This window comes from Panthera tigris, chromosome D1 (assembly GCF_018350195.1).
Source record: "Panthera tigris isolate Pti1 chromosome D1, P.tigris_Pti1_mat1.1, whole genome shotgun sequence".
Classification (NCBI taxonomy): Eukaryota; Metazoa; Chordata; class Mammalia; order Carnivora; family Felidae; genus Panthera; species Panthera tigris.
The window spans coordinates 107411513-107425327 of record NC_056669.1 but is presented as its reverse complement, the minus strand read 5'-3'; the positions used below and the strand labels follow the sequence as shown (position 1 = coordinate 107425327).

General features: G+C 45.7%; 1 long non-coding RNA gene across 1 annotated transcript; it reads right to left on the bottom strand.

The window, feature by feature from the left end:
• Window positions 1-16: 16 nt before the first annotated feature.
• Window positions 17-12274, bottom strand: LOC122231377. The gene is made up of 3 exons (XR_006208590.1): window positions 9685-12274; window positions 7609-9597; window positions 17-55 (listed from the first exon to the last, which is right to left on the bottom strand). It is a non-coding gene; the product is annotated as an uncharacterized LOC122231377 (long non-coding RNA).
• Window positions 12275-13815: the final 1541 nt, after the last annotated feature.

Here is a 13815-nt window from a genome sequence, read left to right as displayed (position 1 = left end):
ATTCTCTCTCTTTCTCTCTCTCTCTGTGCCTCTCCTCCATTTGCTATTTCTCTCTCTAAAATAAAAAATAAAATAGGGGGCGCCTGCGTGGCTAAGTCGGTTCAGCGTCTGACTTCAGCTCAGGTCATGATCTCACGGTTCATGGGTTCGAGCCCCTGGTCGGGCTCTGTGCTGACAGCTCGGAACCTGGAGCCTGCTTCGGATTCTGCCTCTCCCTCTCCCTGCCCCTCCCCTCCTCCCACTCTGTCTCTCTCTCTCCCTCTCCCTCAAAAAATAAAATAAACATTAAAAATTTAAAAAAATAATAAAATAAAATCACATGTAGATACAGAAAAAGCATTCAACGACATCCAACACCCATTCGCGATAAAAACTCTCAGTAAACTAGGCGTAGTGAGAAACTTCCCTAATTTCATAAAGAGTATCTACAAAAACCCCACAGATAACATCGCACTTAATGGTGAGAAACTCAAAGCTGTGCAAATAAGATCAAGAACAAGGCAAGGATGTGCCCTGTCATCACTGTTTTTCAACATTGCACTGGAAGTATTAGCTAATGCAATTAGACAAGAAAAGGAAATAAAAGGGGTACAGATTGGGAAGGAAGAAATAAACCTGATTCTTGTTTGTAGATGGTATGATCATTGATGTAGAAAATCTGAAAGGATCAACAATAAATTCCTAGAATGAATAAGTGATTATAGCCAGTTTACAGAATACAAGGCTAATATACAAAAGTCCATTTCTTTCTGGGGTGCCTGGCTGGCTCAATTGGAGCATGTGACTGTTGATCTCATGGTTGTGAGTTCGAGCCCCACGTTAGGTGTAGAGATTACTTAAAAATAAAATCTTAAAAATAAAAAAAAGTCCATCTCTTCCCTATACACAAGCAATGGACAAGTCGAATTTGAAATTAAAAACACAAAACCATTTCCATTAGCATCCCCCGAAAATGAAATACTGAGGTATAAATCTACAACGTATACAAAATCTATATGAGGAAAACTGCAAAACTCGGATGAAAGAGATCAAAGAAAGACTAAATAAATGGAACGATATTCCATATTCATAGCTAGGAAGGCTCAACTTTGCCAAGATATCGATTCTTCCCAACTTGATGTATGGATCCAGTGCAATCCTAACAAAAATTCCAGCGAGTAATTTTGTGGATATCAACAAACGGATTCTAAAGTTTACCTGGAGAGGCAGAAGACCGGAAGAGCCAACTCAATATCGAAGGGCAGAAGGACTACACTACCTGATTTCAAGACTTACTGAAAAGTTACAGTTATCAAGACAGTGTGGTGTGGGGGGCGGGGGAGGGGGGGGGAGTAGACATATAGATCGATGGAACAGAATAGAGAGCCCAGAAATAGAGCCACATAAATATAAACAACTGATCTTCGACAAAGGAACAAAGGCAATACAGTGGAGAAAATACAGTCTTTTCAACATTGGTCTGGAACAACTTGATATGTACACGCAAAAAAAACGAATCTAGACACAGACATTACACCCTTCACAAGAATTCACTCAACATGGATCATATGCCTCAATATGAAATATAAAACTATAAAACTCCTAGAATATAACATTGGAGAAAATCTAGCCGACGTTGGGTCTGGCCATGACTCCCCTGCCCCCAGTCCTTTTGAGGTATAATTGACATAGAACACGACATTGAAGGTGTAAGATCATGACTTTTAAGATACGACACCAAAGGCATGATTCACGAGAGAAAGAAATGATAAGCTGGACTTCCTTAAAATGAAAAACTTCTGTTCTGCAAAAGATAATGTCAAGGAAAAAAAAAAGATAATGTCAAGAGAATGAGAAGACAAGCCACAGACAGGGAGAAAGTATTTACACAAGACACATCGGGTAGGGGACTGTTGTCCAAAATATACAAAGAACCCTTAAAACTCAACAATAAGAAAACAAACCGATTTAAAATGACATTACTATCATCAGGCTGTGTTCCTGGACAGCTTCTCGGGCTGGGAAGGCAAGCAGAACACACATTCCGAGGATGGGGGAGAGGGTGAGGAGCCCCCAGTTGCCTGGGTCCAGCTGGCGGGGCGACTGGCAGTCACGTCCTCTGGATGACCTCCTCCAACACACGACCAAGTGGGCTTTGTTCCAGAAATTCAAGATGGGCTCAATGTTAAGAGGCCCATTAATATTACACAGCATATTCATAGATTTAAGGGGAAATTTGTATGATTATATTCTTTAAAAAAAAATGTTAATGTTTATTTATTTTTGAGAGAGAGAGACAGAGTGTGAGTGGGGGAGGGGCAGAGAGCGAGGGAGAAACAGAATCCAAAGCAGGCTCCAGGCTCTGAGCTGGCAGCACAGAGCCTGACGCGGGGCTCGAACTCACCAACTGTGAGAGCCAGAGTCGGATGCCCAACTGACTGAGCCACCCAGACGCCCCGTATGATTTTATTCTTAATGATGAAAAAAACCTTCCACAAAATTCAACACCCTGTTTTCACAAAAACATTGGAGAACATAGAAATTGAGAGATATTTTATATATGCATATATACAGTATATATGTATATACATTAATATATGGATGTATAGATGTATGATATGTACATAATGCCACATATTATTAAGTATAACAGCAATTGTATAATCTTAAAATATGATATATTAATATTACATGCCTTATTTATTTATTTATTTATTTTGAGACAGAGAGACAGAGACAGAGAGACAGAGAGAGACAGAGCATGTGTGTGAACAGGGTAGGGGCAGAGAGAGAGGGAGGGAGAGAATCCCAAGCAGGCTTCTTGCTGTCAGTGTGGAGTCCAAGTGAGGCTCGATCTCACAAACCTCAATGACCCAAGCCAAAATCAAGAGTTAGATGCTTAGGGGCGCCTGGGTGGCTCAGTCAGTTAAGCGGCCGACTTCGGCTCAGGTCATGATCTTGCGGTCCGTGAGTTCTAGCCCCGCGTCGGGCTCTGTGCCGACAGCTCAGAGCCTGGAGCCTGCTTCAGATTCTGTGTCTCCCTCTCTCTGACCCTCCCCTGTTCATGCTGTGTCTCTCCCTGTCTCAAAAATAAATAAACATTAAAAAAAAATTAAAAAAAAAAAGAGTTAGATGCTTAACTAACTGAGCCATCCGGGCACTCCACTAATATTATATATCTTAATTCTGATGCCAGTATCTAACTAAAAGTGAAAACACTAGAAACATTTCACGAAGTTCAGGAACAAAGACAGGAATGCCCACTTTCTCTGCTACTCAACACTTTACTACAGGTATTAGCCATTTGTGGGAGACAAGAAAAATAATTTAGAAGCATAAAAAATGATAAAGAAGGACATAAAAGTGTGCCTATTTGGAGATAATGACAGTATACCTATAAAACCCAAGGAAATCGATGATAAAACTAACTCAGACTATAAAATATTTCAAATAAGTTGACTGGATAGAAAATTAACACACAGAAAGCAATAGTCTTTATATACACTAAACAATAATGAGAAGATGTAATGGCAGAGAAATTTATTTACAACAGCAACAAAGAAGATTGATTCCCTAGGAAGAAACTTAACAAGAGATCTGTAAAGCCTAAATGAGGAAAACTTTAAAATATTGCAAAAAAAATAAAAATAAAAGTAAAATATTGCTGAAAGACACAGCAGTAGGTGTGAACAAATGGGAAAACATCTTTGTTCTTGGAATGGGGGTTCCATCAACTTTATAAAGATGTCAGTTATTCTTAAGTTAATTTTTTTTTTTATTTGAGAGAGAGAAAATGCGAGTGGGGGAGAGGGGCAGAGGAAGAGAGAATCCCAAGCAGGCTCCACACTCAGTGCAGAGTACAACTTGGGGCTCGATCCCACAACTCCAGGATCTCGACCTGAGCCACAACCAAGAGTCAGACACTCAACTGACTAAGCCACCCAGGCACCCCAAGTTAATTTATTATTTTAACGCAACCCCAATAGAAATAGCCAGCAACTTAGACAACTTGGTGCTAAAGCTCATGCTGAAAAAGTAGTCAGGAAAATACTGGGAACAACAACAGCTAGGAAGAAAGATTTGGCAGCCGTCCTCCAAGGTGTCCCCCAGTGACGTCACTTCCTTTTGTAATCCCTTCCTACACTGTTCCTGGGTTGAACCAATAAAATGCAACAGAGGTGATAATATGTCAGTTCTGAGACTAGGCTATAAAAAACCGAGGTTTCCATATTGGGCCTCTCTTCCTTTCTCCCTCTTGGATCAGTTATTCTGAGGGAAACCATGCCGTGAGCAGTCCCATGGAGAGGCTCATGCCGGAAGGAACTGAGGTCTCCAGATAGGGAGGAACTGAGGCCAACCCACAACCACATGGGTGAGCTTAGAAGGTGACTCTTCAGGCTTCAGCCTCCGTGGAGCCTTGAGTTGACTGTGGACTTGCCTAACAGCTAGATTAGCCAGAGTCCTCAACCCTACACTGTTCCCAGATTCCTGGCACACCCAGAAGCTGCTAAAACACAGTAGATCGAGAGCTATCACATGACAGATCGCTATACAGAGGACTAACAGCCTCTAAAACATACTATAAAGCCTCTGTAATTAACACAGCATAGTAGTGCTGGATGGATAGACAAACCAATGGGACAGAGTACCGTGGAAATTTGGTATAGGAAAGGAGGCACAAAGGCATCTCAACTGACTAGAGAAAAGATGGCCTTTATAATAAATGGTGTGGGGCAACTGACTAACCGTATGGACAAAGACAAAAAATAGACCCATTCCTTACCCTATACATGAGTCGTTGGCTCAGGAATCTAAACGTAAAATACAAAACCACAAAAGCACTAGAAGAAAATATGGGTGCATTTCTCTTTAACCTCTGAGTAGAAAAGGGCTTTCTAATTCTGATTCAAAATCCAGAGACAATAAAAGAGAAGATTAGTAAGTTTGACTACCTCACACGAAGATCTTTGCACAGCAAAAATGCCATAAACAAGGGGCACCTGGGTGGCTCAGTCGGTTAAGCTTCCGACTTCAGCTCAGGTCATGATCTCACAGTTCGTGAGTTTGAGCCCCGACTCGGGCTCTGGGCTGTCAGCGCAGAGCCCACGTCAGATCCTCTGTCTCCCTTGCTCTCTGCCCCTCCCCCGCTTGCACGGTCTTGCTCTTTCTCTCTAAAAAATAAATGAAACATTATTAAAAATGCCATAAACAAGCTGTGACCGCCATCGTAGGACCACCAGAGGACACATCGGGAGACAAAAATCATTACGCTGAGGATGTCAGAATAGAAACATAAGAAAATGCTAGATCTCTGATGACATCATCGAGCCACTTAATTATCAGAGGAATTTACCACCTACTCGGACTTCTTGTTATACGAAATAATAAATGTCCTTTATTTTAAAGCCTTTAAAGAGGAGCCTTTTACTTGCTGTTGAAATTATCTCGTGTTAACACTTGATCCCCATAAAACATTCCAGCCATAGAAACATTGTATATAAAATAGAAAACAAAAGCCTCTCACAGTTTCCAAAGACACCTGACAAATGAAGAGAAAATTTGTCGACCTATATCCTTAATATAGAAAGAACTATTACAACTTGAGAGACAAAAAGACCAAAACCCTGATTTTATTTTTTTATAAAAAAAAATTTTTTTTAACCCTGATTTTTAAAAAGGAAAAAAGATCTGAACGGAAAATTCACAGAATAAAAGACATAAAAATCCTTTTCAGGGGCACCTGGGTGACTCAGTCGGTTGAGTGTCTCACTCTTGATGTTGGCTCAGGTCATGACCCCAGGGTGGTGGGATCAAGCCCTGGCCTCTGTGCTGAGCGTGGAGCCTGCTTGAGATTCTCTCTCTCTCTCTCTCTCTCTCTCTCTCTCTCTCTCTCTCTCTCCCCCTGCCCCTCTCCCCCATTCTTGCTGTTACAGGTTATGGTCGCATACGAACTCCAAAACAGCAAGAGCGATCGCACAAAACCAAGTTTATGACGGCCGGGCCAGACGGGGAGTAACAGTTCCCAAAAGTCTGGCCCCCAACTAGGTTTGAAGATTTCTTACAAAGGCTGCACAAACCAATCAGGTTACGAAAGGTGGTAGTTGAAATAGGCGGGCCCCGGGGCGCCTGGGTGGCTCGGTCGGTTAAGCGTCCGACTTCGGCTCAGGTCATGATCTCACTGTCAGTGAGTTCGAGCCCCGCGTCGGGCTCTGTGCTGACAGCTCAGAGCCTGGAGCTGTTTCAGATTCTGTGTCTCCCTCTCTCTCTGCTCCTCCCCTGTTCATGCTCTGTCTCTCTCTGTCTCAAAAATGAATAAACGTTAAAAAAAAATTTTTTTTTTTTAAATAAAAAGAAATAGGCGGGCCCCAATCACATTGCCTTAGAGTTATTTGAAACATAACTTGCTGACTCCAGCTAGTTGAATGCTGAATCATGTTGTTCGTAATGTTAGTTTGTTTTTTTTTAATTTTTTTTTTAATGTTTATTTATTTTTGAGACAGAGAGAGAGACAGAGCATGAACGGGGGAGGGACAGAGAAAGAGGGAGACACAGAATCAGAAGCAGGCTCCAGGCTCTGAGCCATCAGCCCAGAGCCCGACGTGGGGCTCGAACTCACGGACTGCAAGATCGTGACCCGAGCTGAAGTCGGAAGCTTAACCGACTGAGCCACCCACGCGCCCCCATAATGTTAGTTTTTAATCTAGTTAGAGCAGGATGGGGTGACCGAGTACGGGGAAGTATGATTACGCCAAGCAGTTTACGGAAGCCAAGCAAGCCATTAAGAGGAAGCTTTAATTTTCAGTAACTCAGCAATGTGGATTTAAGCAGAACTAATATCCGGGGAATAGGAACGCAGCATTTTAGCGACGATATCTTATTTCTGTGAAAGCCCAACGTAAACATTGGCTCGGTATCCCAGGTCCTAAGGTCCTCTTAGGTTCACATATAGTTTATTCTTGGACGCTGGGATGTTAACTATGTTTTATTCTTCAACATTCCCCACTTCTTTTGGTTTATACCCGATTCCTTGGGTATCAGTTAACTGTCCTGGGGCGTCAAGGGTACATAATGCCCTCGGAGTACCATGAGTTTAATGGATCCGAGTCTTTGATTTATGAATTGTAGGAGTACTTTTACGGGGCAGGGCCCAATAAGGAGAATAAGAACAACCAAGATTAGTGGCCCGGCCAAGGCACTAAAGTAAGGTAGTTAACCAGGGAGACCAAGAGAAGAGAGACTCATACCAATTTTGATTAGCGTGCCTTTGTTTTTCCCTTTTTTCTAATCTCTGCCTGATGTGGGCCAGGCTTTGTTTAATAAGACCTGACTTGGTCACAGAGAAGCGACACTGTTCCCCTAAGGCTAAACAGAGCCCTCCTTGTTGTAAAAACAGGAGGTCCAGGCCTCTGCGATTTTGAACTATTACCTCTGCTAGTGAGTCTATAGATTTTGTTCATTTGTCCATATTTTTTTTTTTAAATCCGAAAGGTCTTGGTTAATTTGTTTGCTAAGCAGTTTGAAATTTTGGTCCCCTGTAATGAAAGGAGCCCTGCTCACCCCTAGGGACCCTGCAACTCCTAATCCTACAATAAGGGCACCAGAATGATAGAGATGGGTTTTCTTACCCACCTAGACTGTGGAATGAAGCCTGAGTGTTCCCGGCCACCTTCCCCCGAGGAATAAAAAACCTGGGGAAGTAGATGAACTAGGATACAAAAATCAGAGCATTTTTTCATGTGATATAAGTTTAAACACGGGGTTAATCCTGAGGAGTATGCAAACCAAGTCCCGGTGGGGGGTACTGAGAAGCGGAGGGTGTCTCCAAGGTGGGGGGTCTTAGGAATGGGAATGGTGCTATTACAGTAGCTTAAATATCGGGATTGATTAACTTGATAATTTCCTGCATAGAAACAGGTTCCCTGACCTTTTAGATCACCTAAGGTAAGACTGGGGTGTTGTCCCCGTTGGCCCTTATTTTGTAATTGATTGTGGCTCATATTCTGGATACGATTATCTCCTGTTCCCAGGGGTATTGGTGTTCCTATTCCAATATAATAGGCGGGGGGAGGAGTGGTTCTAGGATCCAGGCATAGCCAACAGTCTCGGGTGATGTTAGGGTTAGTAGAGTTTAAAAACTTAAAAGTATAACATAAGGCCTTAAAGATGTCTGTCTCCTCACTATGTGTCTCTTTGTCGGGGAAGTGTTTGTCAGCAAGGTTGCCTTCGTGGCAGCCAAGGTGGGTGATCTTTCAGGATCGGGTAGAGGGTTAATAATGGGGTTTGGTCCGACGGGGGCCCTTGGGGTAACCCGGACCTTGAATCTCTGTATGGTGATTTTAACACCTGGATCACTTCCAGTCACATACAGTCTGAGTCCCCAAGTTTTTCCTGAGTTCCATCGGGGGTCTCATCCATCTTTAATTTTTAGGGATATCAGGTGTTGGGTTTTAGAATTAGAAAATGTAGTTATAGAGGATAGAAATGGGTCTTTATGAGTCCGGTCTGCAACTGTCTCACAGCCCCAAGAGGCACAGTGGAATTGCCCATGGCCTTGACAATCTGGAGGCCCATCCGAGGGGCAAGCATAAAGCTGCACCTTTTTAAGGTGTTGACATTCTGGTCCCTTGGGATGGGGGCTGGCTCCAATGAAGCCCATTTTGGCTCCAGTGGGTGATAGTATGGGCTTTCCTCTTTGTTTGAAAAGAACAGGGTTTGTCCAACTTAGGAAATGGCTACAAAGGTAAAAAATGAGCGAAGGGGAGGCATAGGAAGTGGAGTTGGCTGAGACCAATCCGTTGACATCGGATTGGGGCGTGTTTACACAGTGCCTGTCTAGTTATAGAAATTACAAAAAGCATCCAATACTTATAAAACATTCTATCCCTGATAAAAAAGCGAACACGAATAGCCCTTTTTCAGAGGTTGTCCAATCCGTGGGTGTGACAGCAACCAATCTGATAGCTAATGGTTCAGTTTCAGAGGGGAGGGGTTCCTTCCAGCTCTCCTTGATCAGGTTATGGATGGCTGGTAGCATAATTTGCAGGGCCTGTAAAGCCTTAAGGAGATGGTGGTCGGAAATTTCAGCCCAGTGTTCGTCTCCTGATGTGGGGAGTAAAGGAGGCGGTCTCCCGAACAGAATCTCAAAAGGGGTGATACCCTTGACATAAGTGCAACGTATACTCTGAGTAGAGCAAAAGGAAGGAGGCCTACCCAGTTTTCGCCAGTTTCTGTAATTAATTTAGTCAAGGCTTCTTTTAGAGTTCTATTCATTCTTTCTACCGGCCCTGAACTCTGGGGGTGGTAAGCACAATGCAATTTCCAATTTATTTGTCAGCTTTTGGCCAACATCTTAGATATCTGGGCGATGAAAGCTGGGCCATTACCCGACCCCAGGCCAATAGGGATGCCAAATCGGGGAACCAATTCATCGAGTAATTTCTCAGCCGCTACCTGGGTTGACTCTGTTCTAGTGGGGAAAACCTCCACCCACCCAGAGAAAGTGTCTACAAGTACAAGGCGATAATGACAGCCATAGAGTCCATGTTTCATCTCAGTGAAGTCAAGTTCCCATATTTCTCCAGGCATCTGTCCGCGGAGTCTCTGTCCTGCCAAATCAAACTTAGGAGAAGGATTAGTTTCAGCACGAGCTTTACATCTGCTAACCAGATCCTTTAAGTCTGCCCTCAGTCCCGTAAGGGTACTCACTGCTTCCAGGCAATCATGGAGCAGGGTCCCCGCTTCGCTATCAGGCAACGACGTAGCTGGGTTTAAGGCCTCCGTCTTCGGGAAGGTGACTTGTGGAGCAGCACCTGATACTGGACGATTCGCGCGTTGGAAATCCACCCGTCCGGCGGGGAGTGTAACAAGGCAGCCGCTGCATGAGGTCCTATAATCTGGAGGTCTTGCCCAAGTGTCAATTTGGAGGCCTCTTTAACCACTATGGCGGTCACAGCAACCGCTCTAAGGCAGCTGGGCCATCCAGCGGCGACTGAATCTAGCCACTTAGATAAACAGGCTACGGGTTGTTTTCAGAGGCCCAAAGTCTGGGTGAGGACTCCCTTCGCAATTCCCCGGGGCCTCGTGTACAAACAGTTGGAAAGGCTTGGTAAGGTCCGGTAAGGCTAGGGCTGGAGCCTGGGTAAGAGCGCTTTTGATTTGCTAAAAAGCCCTATCTTCTTGTTCTCCCCGGACCATCTCAGTTCCTTCACCCCCAGTGGCAGAGTACAGGGGTTTTGCCATTTCAGCGAAACCCGCTATCCAGAGGCGGCAATACCCGGCGGCCCCTAGGAACTCCCTGATCTCCCTTTTAGTCGTGGGTTTAGGATTGTTGAGGATAGCTTGGATTCTTTCCGGCCCCAGCGATCGCTTGCCTGCATGCAGTTGGTAGCCCAAGTATATGACAGAGTCCAGGCAAATTTGCGCCTTCTTTGCGGAAACTTTATATCCCAGGACATCTAATTCCCTTAGCAGGTCCTCTGTAGCCTTTGTACAATTTTCTAAGGAGTCAGCGGCCAGGAGCAAGTCATCTACGTATTGTAACAGTGTAACATCTGGGTGGCTCTCCCGGTAGGGGACCAAATCCCTTTGAGAGCTTCATCAAAAAGAGTGGGGGAGTTTTTAAATCCCTGGGGCAGTGGAGTCCAGGTTTATTGCCCATTGAAAGTTCCATCTGGGTTAGTCCATTCAAAGGCAAAAATGGGCTGGCTAACTTTGACTATCGGTAAAGCAAAGAATGCATCTTTTAAGTCCAAGGCTGAATATAGACAGTGATTAGGTGAGAGTTCACTTAGGAGGGTATAAGGGTTGGGGACTGTAGGATGAATTGTCTCCACCCTTTTGTTAACTTCTCTGAGGTCACGTACTGGCCTATATTCTGAGGTCCCAGGTTTGGGGACAGGACGCAAGGGAGTATTCCAGGGGGAATGACAGGGCATTAGGATCCCAGCTTCTCGTAAGCGATTGATGTGTTTGGCAAGTCCCTCCCTTGCTTGCCGGCTGATGGGATATTGTCTCACCCGGATGGGGGTGGCTGTGGCAGCTAGCTGGATCACTAGAGGCGCTTGTTGAATGGCAGTCCAGGGGGATTAGTTTCAGCCCAAACTGTAGGAATTATCTCCTTCCATTTTTCTATTAATGGAGAGGGCTTCGGCTCTGGTTTTTCTAGGAGCAGATATTCTTCTGATATAGGACAGGTGACTAGAATGGCAGGTGGCGGTAGGCTTAAGTCTATAGGATTTCCAGTAAAGGAAATTTGGGCCTTAAGCTTGTGCAATAGATCTCTCCCCGGAAGGGAATATGGGCAATCAGGTACGAGCACAAAGCAATGAGTAATAGTCCCTTGAGCTAGGTCAGTAATTCGGACATGAGTCCACGGGTAGCCTTGTGTTCGTCCTGTGGCTCCCTGAATATATACCTTTTCTTTAGTCACGGGTCCCAAGGGTTCCTTAAGAGCAGAATACGTAGCCCCAGTGTCAACCAGGAATCTGGTTTCTTTCCCTTCTATGTTGAGGGTAACCACAGGCTCCTGGGGACTCAGGGAAAGAGGGGAGCTGTGGGGACGTCATTGTTCCTGGGCGACCAAAACGGTAGGCGGGCTGGGAGGTTTTGGCTTTTTCTTGGGGCACTCATCTTTCCAGTGTCCCTCTTTTTCGCAATATGCAAACATTGATTTTTCCCTAAAGTCGAGCGGGGTCTCTTCTGCTGGGGTTGAGGTTTCCCCATCCCCTTATTGTGGTTGGGAGGCCTTCCCCATGCGGCCACAAGCACCTTTGCTATTTCCTTTCCTTGTATAACGGCTGGACTATCTCCACTCTGGAAAAGTCGTTGAGCTATCTCTACCAGCTTAGAGATCACCTTTCCTTCCAATCCCTCTAATTCTTGGAGCTTTTTACGGATGTCTGGGGCCGACTGAGAAACGAAAGCCATGTTAATGGTTTTCCGGTTCTCTGTTGCCTCGGGGTCAACAGGAGAGTATAAGCGGTAAGCCTGGTAAAGCCTTTCTAGGACATTCATTCGGTCCCTGGACCGTGTCATTGAATTTTTGTCAGGTCGGTGGGCTTTCGCGCCGCTGCGCGAAGCCCCTGTAACAGAATCTGGCGATACTGGAGTAGACGCTCCCTACCGTTATCCATGTTAGGGTCGCACTGGGGCGGCGCAGGAGGGAAAACGTGCTCAACTGGGTGAAGGTCTGTGGTAGGCATTCCATCTGGGCCGAGGACTGCTCTCGTGGCTTCCCGGAGCGCTCCGGCCCTTTCCTCCGAAGCCAGTAAGACCTGCAAGAGTTGGTGACAATCTTCCCAAGTAGGTAAGTGAGTGGTGAAAATGGAGCTCAAGAGGTCAATCAGGCCCCGGGGGTTTTCAGACAAAGGGGGATTTGGGGCCTTCCAGTTGTAAAGGTCAGTGGTAGAGAAAGGGGTATAAACTAGAGTAGACCTAGGTTGAGGCCCGTCTGGGCCAGGAATTGGGGCAGTCTGCCGAAGGGGGAGAATGGGGGCTGGGAGTTCGGGGGATTGGGGTCTAGTCCCATAAGGATGTCCCTGCCCTGGTATGGGGCGGGCTAGCCATCTTATCTTGAGCATTAACAGCGGAGGGGGGAGCTGAGGGGTGAGGGGGCGGCCGTTGCTCTCCAGAAGTGAAATCCCCTCCCTCTGGGTTTTCCTGCAATACAGGGTAGAGCCTCTTTGACGGTTGGGTAACAGGTAGAAGGGCTTCAGAGGATGTCGGGGGCGCAGGGGCAGAAGGAGGACCAGCGGGGTGTTTCCCTTGGCCTTTACAATATTTTAACCAGGACGGGGGGGTCTTCTAGAAGATCTACCCAGGTGATGGCATATGGCTCCCGGTTGGGATGAACATCACGACAGATCCTGCGGACGGCATAAGCAAGGTTGAGATTATAGGAGCCCTCTGGGGGCTCCAGTCAACCCCAGGGAATGTCAGCCAGTCCAGGTGGCAATATGTCCGCACCCAGGATGGCTTTAGGTTAAAGCCATAGTTTTTTCCTCTTTTCCTGAAACCAGAAAAGTTATTTAACGTACATTGGAGGGGGCATCGAGGCTCGGAAGAGGAAGATAGACCTATAACGAGGTTAAACAGTGGGTCACAACAGATAAACGACACTCTAAAGACGACTAAGAGATGGACAGTGGTGTAGGGGTGATCAGCCCCACCAAGAACCAGAACCAGGTGCAGGTGACCCAAGAATCGTCAAAACAAATTAAGAATCGGATGACGATTAGTGAGTCCCGGCGGCGTCTTAGGGACGTCTCCTCTAAGCACCCGCTGGGGGAACTTGAGCTGCGTCCAGCCTTCCTCTCCAGCAACAGATCTGGCCAGAAACAGCAACCTAAAGGAGAAGCCAAGTGTGGTTCCTAGCCTACCTGTAGCCAAGGAAAGCCGGGGCCGAGGACCGTCTCTCGGGAGCTCCCCCCTAGGGATTCCGTTCAGATGCTGACGAAACATTTTGGAGTCCGAGAAATAAAACGATGTCGGTGGAACCTCCAAATGTTATAGGTTATGGTCGCGTACGAACTCCAAAACAGCAAGAGCGATCGCACAAAACCAAGTTTATGACGGCCGGGCCAGACGGGGGGGTAACAGTTCCCAAAAGTCTGGCCCCGAACTAGGTTTGAAGATTTCTCATAAAGGCTGCACAAACCAATCAGGTTACGAAAGGTGGTAGTTGAAATAGGCGGGCCCCAGTCACATTGCCTTAGAGTTATTTGAAACATAACTTGCTGACTCCAGCTAGTTGAATGCTGAATCATGTTGTTCGTAATGTTAGTTTTTAATCTAGTTAGAGCAGGATGGGGTGACCGAGTACGGGGAAGTATGATTATG